The sequence below is a fragment of the Dunckerocampus dactyliophorus genome, chromosome 13 (assembly GCF_027744805.1).
Source record: "Dunckerocampus dactyliophorus isolate RoL2022-P2 chromosome 13, RoL_Ddac_1.1, whole genome shotgun sequence".
Taxonomy (NCBI): Eukaryota; Metazoa; Chordata; class Actinopteri; order Syngnathiformes; family Syngnathidae; genus Dunckerocampus; species Dunckerocampus dactyliophorus.
The window spans coordinates 7,995,857-8,003,318 of NC_072831.1; positions in this window are offsets into that span (position 1 = coordinate 7,995,857).

Consider the following 7,462-nt stretch of genomic DNA (forward strand, 5'->3'; position numbering starts at 1 on the left):
AGTATGTAAGCTGCATCCCACGTAACACACACGCTAAGCGGTGGCAGGATAATTTTGGGTCAGCTGCAGACTACCTTTCATGAAAAGACATTCAAGGAAAACTGCACTTTTTGGGAGTTTGGGAATCATCCACAATCCATATGTCTTTCTCTCTTCTGGGTGTTCTAAAGATATAAAAACAGATAAAAGAGGCAGCTCATGACTGCACATAATGGGACGCCCCTATGCTGCCAGAAAGACCGCTATTAAAACACCAAAAGCCTCCAACAAGGTTTTATGGTTTTATATCCATGCTGTGGCCATGTAGTAGCAGGTACATTCATGCTAATGTGTAATACTTGCAGTATTTTGCCATATTTTGGTCCTTTTAAGCATTGCCCGAACTTCCTTCCTGGGCGCATTGATTTCACACAGCAGCATAGAAAGGAATGCCTACACCGAGCGTTAACTTTTCCGAACTCTAAAACAAAACAAACACAGCAGCAGTAGCGGCAGCTCCAATATGTAGCGTTGCCTTTCGCTGGTGGCCTGAGGCATTGTGAGTGCGGCGCTGACGTGCTGCGGGCGAGTGCGTTGCTACAATGTCGCTGTACCTTGCTTAAAATGCACGTCACATTATATGTAAATTGAGTGTCGTTGGGGCGTTTTGGAGTTTTTTCAGGAGGCTTTATAGGCAGAAAAGATGATTCCCATTACGTGCATTCTTAGCTGCGTCTTTTTTTAGCTGTTTTTATATCTTTAGAATGCACAGGGAAGAGAAAGACGTATGTGTTCATGTCTCACATCAGGATTGTGGATGATGGGCAAAATTTTTATCCATAAATTCATACAGATTTTGAAAAAAAAAAGATTTTCAGTACAAATTATATTTGGGGAGATGAATCAGAGCATTTGCACATGGATCTGGATGAGAAACGAAAAAAGAAGTAAAAAATCAAGCGAGTCCAGTTGCTCTGATCCAACATAAGTTTCATCATAACAGAAGGACCATTTCTTCTTGGACATTAAACAGTACTGTCCTACTATGCCTGGTAGCCTTCATTGTGGGTGGAATTTCCCCACGCACAACAACGTGCGCTTTCACGGCCTGTATGCCATGCTTCTCCAGCAGATATCTAGCTACCGAGCTGTGTGTCGTCGGACGGACAGCGCCCAAGTCAACACTCGATGTGTGGCTCATAAACATGGCACGCACCTTGTGGTGGCGCAGCAAACGAATAGCACCGGCGTGTGGTGCGTTCAGGGACATCGGGTAATTATTATTTTTTTTGGAAAGACCTCGCGACCCATCCCGTCAAGGCACCGCCTCCTCCTGGAGCTCAGCTTCACTCCCTTGAAAATGTATTTGGACTCTGTAGTTACTTTAAATAACGACTCCCTAAAGAATGGCCCCGTTGCCACGGTAACCCGCATCAATTGAATATACTGTTTATATTTTCACATATATATATTCTAACTAGCAAGCCCATTTTGTGTTAAAACATGTGATTTCAAACATTATAGTAAGATACAAAATGTATTAACTTTATTTTTATATGTGACATTTTTTTTTGCCCAATTTCAATTCTTTATTATTTGTAATTTATCTTTCTATTGTTTGGACATCCAAAAAGAAAATACTAGAATAAATGAATTCCTCTCAGTATGCCTGTGCCAAATAGTTTTACACAATTTGCTTAAGCAAAACAACAAAACAATGTGATAAATAATAATTGAAAATGCTATGCACCTTTATCCAGAACCGCACCAAAATGTAAGGGGTTCCTTGTTGAATAGAACTTATGTACATGAAGCTGTTTTTTAAATATGGATATCCTTTCATGGAATCAAACTAGAGTTTTGGAACATAAACAAGCAGTCCATTGTGACGATGCGGTGTATTTATGTCGAGCTATACAATCAACACTGAAGTTTTGTTGATACAAGATGTTGTTAAACGTTCATGTGATGTGTTGGACTCTTTCATTCAGGATGAGAACATAAAAAGTGACGTGTGTGTGTGTGTGTGTGTGTGTGTGTGTGTGTGTGTGTGTGTGTGTTGAGGAACCTGGTCTACAGTGGCAGCCTTTAAAAGCTCCTGAGGGACGTCGTGAAGACTAGCAGGAGACGCCACGGATCAATGTGAATGTGAATGGGTTTTTTTTTTAGTGTGCTGAAAGGACGCCCTGTAGCGCTCGGGAGGCACCGCTCGGCCTTGACCGTCACACCCGCCGCTTGTAATAACGACTTGTAATGACTTGTAGTAATGACGAGCTAGCAGAGGTGAAACTTCAGTCAAATCAGATAAATGAGCCACTGAAGAGAAGTTTGTCCTCGAATGCAACGCATTCACAACGTCCTAAGACAGTGATGGCCTGTGCTCACGGAGGCCAAAAATGATGAATTATAAATTATAATATAAATTATTAACAGTGTACAAAAATGAAAAGAGAACTAGTTACGTGTGCACGGTGGAAGAATGCATAGGCGGAAGAATACGCAGACTGTTCTGTTAGCAGTGCTTCAAAGAAATGAAAAGTGATGTGAAACACATACTGTAGTGTCGGGAATAACAGTGTTAAAAGGAACTGTTTTCCATGGTTGCTGTTTTCCAGTAATAGGCAATGAAATGAATTACTATTTCAAACATTACAACAGCTACCGTTACCGACATTGAAATGTGGTCCATTATTATGCACTGATATCTAACAACTTTTTATCCGCTGGGCTGCCCGGGACAAGAGCTGCAAGTAACAGACACAGACACATAAGTAATGATGCTTGGCCAAAGGTAGAGTGCAATTTCATGGTAAGCCAAAGTTCAGGTGTTGTTCGAAACCTCAAGAGAACGAGATGCAACGCGGTCTGTGGGGTTAAAAGTGTCGTTTCCAGGATGTAAGTACACCCACTACAAGTCATCATTGGGGAAACAAGTAGAAAAGTACACTTCATTGGCTAAAGGTACGAAGAAGATCAGTTAGGATAATGCATAGCGCTGCAACAAATACACTATTTCCAAAATTACAACTATTAAAATTTGATGATCTAGTTCATTTTCGAACAGCTAAAATTATGCATCAGACAAACAATGATCTGCTACCCAAAAATGTCATACAATTCTCAACAAGAGAGGAGAAAAATGACCTTAGAGAAATATTATTAACAAATTAAATTTGTCAGTGCTACAGTATATCTAATCACTACCACACTTCTTTTTCATGAGTTCATTGTCATTACTCGCCTATTACTTACCTATTACTATGTTTTGTTAGGTCTATTTCATATTATTTATTAGGATTGTCATATGAAGTAGTTACAGGACAAGAATTGACCTTATCATTTTCCTATGTATTCAATCTGAATACCTTTGGAATACAGGAAGTGAACAAATGTATTGCAATTGATGTAAAACGGATGGGGGGGAGGATTAAATAAGCGTTGCTTCTAACTACTCCTTTTGGACATGCAGATGTGTGAATTGCAATGTGCGATGCATTCCAGTGTAACCTGTATGTGTGTTCAAAAAAGTGAAGCCATTAACACTGATATAAAGGGCAAGAACATACAGTACATGTCAAGTGTACATTATATCCCACAGCAAAGCCGTTAAGAGTAACTCTAATCTTATCAAACATCTCTCAACACCACTACAAAGCTAATTCACAATTCTTTGACACGTTTGAAGGCAATACTTACTTTCAATGGTAACTAGTTACATTTATGAAGGACTAATTCTGTTACTAATTCAAATATTTTAGGGGAAAGTACTGTAAAATTTAGGGAAAAGCTGTACTGTAACTAGTAACTTTAACCAGAGGAGATTCTAGAGTTTGTTCGGGCCCTGGGAAAAAAGTCACAGGCTGCCCCTTTGCATAGCACCACGGCTGTAGAAGTTCAAAGTTTGTTCGACTGGGCTGGGGCTCCAGGCAGTTGACTCCCTTGCCTGATGACCAGCAGTGCCCTGGACGATAACTAACTTTTTTATGTAAGTAATTTGCCCAACACTGGAAATCAGACAAGGTAAAATGTTCAGAAAGTAAGGAAATGTTGATCAACATTGGCTGCAATCCCCGTCCAAGCCACTGAAACCCCTCGACCATCATGAAAGATAAATACTGGGTCTTTGAACATTTGAAAGGCCCTCCTCCTTTGAAATGGACACTGATATGCAAGCAGTGTAGTGGTTTCATTATTGACGCTTCTTCATCCCAATAAGCCTGTGTCTCCTTCCCTCGACGAGACAACCACGGGAATAAATGTAAGTCGTTATTGTCTTTTCTTTTTTATTATTCTTGCATTTCATTCTTGTATTTAATGTTTTTATTGGGCATTTCTGTGTGGAGTTTGCATGTTCTCCCCGTGCGTGTGTGGCTTTTGTCCGGGTACTCCGATTTCCTCCCACATTCCAAAAACATGCATGTTAGGTTAATTGGAGACTCTAAATTGTCCATAGGTATGAATGTGAGTGTGAATGGTTGTTTGTCTATATGTGCCCTGCCATTGGCTGGCGACCAGTCCAGGGTGTACCCCGCCTGTCGGGGCACACCCTGGACTGGTCGAAGTCAGCTGGGATAGGCTCCAGCATACCCCCGCGACCCTAAAGAGGAGAAGCGGTATAGAAAATGGATGGATGGATTACTGTATTTTATATGTCTTTCATGTGTTATGTCTCCAGTGTGAGTACATGAAAACTCCACGTACAGCACAACGTTGTCATAGGAACAGAGGACCGAGATAAATATACTTTATTGATCGCTAGTGATTAAATAAAACATAACTGTAGACTGTGGGCTGTCCTCAAGGTACAATTTGGAGTGCGACACAAACGTTAACCCTTCAAAGTCAAACAAAACTTAGCTTGACAATAACAAATGCTGAAATTTTGCTTGTTGTAGTTTTGATTTCAGTTGACGTTCTGCTAACAAAGAGAAGTTTAAAGCCAAGACAGACTTTCTCTAAGGCAACACGAGTCCCACCAAGAGTGAGACTTTTTTTTCTTGTTGGACGTGCTCCACGTTCTTGTGGCCTGCAGCATTTGTGTTGACGCCATCGAAAAAGCCTCAATTAAGAAAATATTAAAAACAGTCCAGTCATCATCATCATCAGTGTTAGCTGGCGTCAGCCCGGGTGGGTGGTCCGCTGGTTCTGTCATACATGTTTGTTCCGTCATCACACACACACACACACACACAAGACAAGTTCTCTCTTGATTTGTATCTCAAGACACACAAATGATTTATGTTTGTCTTTGTTCTCTTCATGAGAAAGTTTGGATTATTAATTGCTGTGGTTTTAAATGTACTTAAAGAAGACGCAAAGAGAGCTTTGCTTGCTTTATGTGACTTTGTCTTCTTTCAGTATTAGAATTAAGTGATAGTAATTTAGGCAGAGTCTTAGTCCATATTTTGGATGACACTGTGCTTTTACATATATTAATGTTTCCGATCATCAGACTAAATTCAACATAAGGCAATGATAACACATCTGAACTCAAAATGTAGTTTTCAATGAAACTTTTTATTGTTAAGGGAGAAAAAAATATATAAACCTGCATGGTCCTGTGTGGAAAAGTGATTGCCCCCCTAAACCTAATAAATGGTTGGGCCGCCCTCAGCAGCAACAACTGCAATCAAGCATGTGCGATAACTTGCAGTGAATCTCTTACAGTAGGATTCAAGTCAGGACTTTGACTAGGCCACTCCAAAGTCTGCATTTTGTTTTTCTTCAGCCATTCAGAGGTGAACTTGCTGGTTGTCCTGATGCAGAACCCAAGTTTGTTTCAGTTTGAGGTTTGGCTGGACATTCTCCTTCATTTTTTTTTTGGTAGACAGCAGAATTCATGGTTCCATTTATCACAGCAAGTCTTCCAGGTCCTGAAGCAGCAAAACAGCCCCAGACCATCACACTGCCACCACCATATTTTACTGTTGATGTGATATTCTTTTTTCTGAAGTGTGGCATTACGTTTACCTTGATGTAATGGGACACACACCTTCCAAAAAGTTCAACTTTTGTCTCGTCAGACCACAGAGGGATCATCAAGATATTTTCTGGTAAAATTGAGACGAGCCTTAATGTTATTTTTGTTCAGCTGTGGTTTTGGTCTTGGAACTCTGCCATGCAGGCTGTTTTTGCCCAGTGTCTTTCTTATGGTGGAGTCATGAACACTGACCTTAACTGAGGCAAGTGAGGCCTGCAGTTCTTTGGATGTTGTTGTGGGGTCTTTTGTGACCTCTAAGAGTGGTCGCTGCACTCTTGGGGTGATTTTGGTTGGCCGGCCACTCCTGGGAAGGTTCACCACTGTTCCATGTTTTCGCCATTCATTATCCATTTGTGGATAATGGCTCTCACTGTGGTTCGCTGGAGTCCCAAAGCTTTAGAAATGGCTTTATAACCTTTTCCACACTGATAGATATCAATTACTCTTTTATGTTTTCACACTCCCTTAATGATAAGTTTTTTTTTTATTTAAAAGCTGCATGTTTTGTTCAGCTGTGTTGATTCTATGATATATGATTCTATGATTTTCCTGAAAGGGGTACCAGAGAAGGTGCCGTCACTTTGAGGAGCATGACGCACAGACTACAGTAATTTGAAGCTATAACCAAATAAAAATATACTGCAAACACATTGAATAAAGAGGGGAACAGTGTTGAATACTTTCTTCGGATCTGTTTTGCTTATAAAACACGAGCTGACGTCAGTTTCGGTGTCTCGTAGTTTGAAGCAGTGTCCATCCACTAGCTCTGTGTTATGTGAAATACACGTCACGTCCTGGTCAGCCCAACAACACAGAAAATGGTAAGCTATGAAAAAAAACTTCACAGAAAAGCCTCACCATCATAAATTGCAATAAATAGAGTGCACAATATTATTTTTCCAATACTGTTTATGAGTATGCACAGAAAAACTAAAAAAAATTTGAGACACACATGTAAAAATGTTAAAATTGCGTTGACTTAAAACTTATTTACGCGTGCAAAGTGCAAACCCAGCATTTCGTTTAAAAATTATAATAAGTAAATAAGTTACAGCATTTTTTATGTAAATGTTTACAATTGAGATTTCAGTAAACAGTGCCCTGCTGCCATGAAATATACCAAAATGTCGTATTTTATTGCAGGCGTTTCTTCATAAACTGAAACAGAACAAGTGATACTTTATTTTAATATGGAAATGGCATTGTTCCCTCGCTACACCGCGGTTCAGCTTCCACGGATGCGCTGTTTCACAGATTTTTTAAGTGCAATTTTGCATATGTTTTTTAACAGCGTATGAACGTGGATTGTGTTGTGCATCCTTGTGGTGTGTTAGAGCAATCTATCGGTGCTCTGTTGTATGTGTCTGTTATTGTATTTACTACTGCTACCAGTAGAGGGTGCTGTACACTCATGTTGAAGACATGTGTGGCTCCACCTCCTCTCAGTGTCTTTACGAGCATATGAGGAACCCGTAGTAGACAATAACCGGCTAAATATAGAGC